Below are 1,135 nucleotides of genomic sequence, written 5' to 3'. Positions count from 1 at the left end.
ACTTGTTATCCATGTAGTTATTGCAGTTATTGTTATGCTACACATCCCACTGTAACCAAAGTTTTGATAACAGTAATATCTCTCTAGAGAAAGAGAAAAGAGAAAGTAGGAATCAAAAGAAAGGTACAAAAGGGTGAAAGTTTAAAATAAACAAAAATTTCGCAAAATAAGGTTTCAGCCACACAAATTTTTATAATTTTATCCACTGTTGTATTCGTGTGTGCAATGTGCAATAATTACATGTACCTTAGACATGGTATCCCTAGTGTGACGTTCATTTCTTCTCTACTGGTAAAATGAAATGTATTCAATGTCATCTGAGTGGAAGGTTCACCAATCGACTATAAAAGAAAACATATGGTATAATTATTGTCTCATTGTGTATATTCATTTTTTACTTGTGCTGCTAGTAGTCCAACAGGTTCTCCTGGTTCAGCTACTGCTCTTAAACACTTAAACTGTGACAAAGTCCTGAACTTTTCAGGAGTTAATAAAGTCTATCTACAAGAAAATGGACACAGAATGTAAGCATGTACATGTACATGCATACAGTATGCATAACAAGTCTGATGTATTAATAATGTAATTGTTATAATTGTTTTTTAATGTTGAGTTGGTGCTGATGTATTGCAAAAAGAACTGAACCAAATTACCTGTCAGGTCTGAGGACTGATGTACACGAAGGAGGATAATAAACAGCATCATATTTGTCAGGTAACCTGTAAAATAATTATATTCTTATAATTAATGCTTAGCTTACAACTAACTAATTTTTGAATGAGCATTGCTAAATTACACGTACACATTTCACAATTACATTTACAGTATTTTAATTTCTAGATATTAAAAGAGAAAATTGAAATAATAAAAATTAAAAATATTGCTATAAATATATACATGTACATGCAGTTGCTAGGGTTTATTTTACAATTAATTTCAATCCACAAATCACACTGACGAATCTCTTTGTAATATAATGCGTGGGCGAATCAAAGGCACCACCATTGCTACAACTTCAACAATGTGAATGGTATGAAAATGTAGCACAGTTGGAATATGTAGTACTGCACAGTATAATATGTATGGGCTGTTCTTTTAGCCACAAGCTTTGATAGAGGCAAACCACAGCTACAGC

The 1,135-nt window shown here is 32.2% G+C and overlaps 1 long non-coding RNA gene across 1 annotated transcript; it reads right to left on the bottom strand.

Annotated features, from left to right (window-relative positions):
- Positions 1–5: 5 nt before the first annotated feature.
- Positions 6–707, bottom strand: LOC109592118 (uncharacterized). The gene is made up of 4 exons (XR_002190184.1): positions 654–707; positions 399–501; positions 247–341; positions 6–83 (listed from the first exon to the last, which is right to left on the bottom strand). It is a non-coding gene; the product is annotated as an uncharacterized LOC109592118 (long non-coding RNA).
- Between the last annotated feature and the right edge of the window lie 428 nt (positions 708–1,135).

The sequence above is a fragment of the Amphimedon queenslandica genome, unplaced genomic scaffold (genome assembly GCF_000090795.2).
Source record: "Amphimedon queenslandica unplaced genomic scaffold, v1.1 AMPQUscaffold_6241_Cont21798, whole genome shotgun sequence".
NCBI lineage: Eukaryota > Metazoa > Porifera > Demospongiae > Haplosclerida > Niphatidae > Amphimedon > Amphimedon queenslandica.
This window is presented reverse-complemented; position numbering and strand designations above follow the sequence as displayed.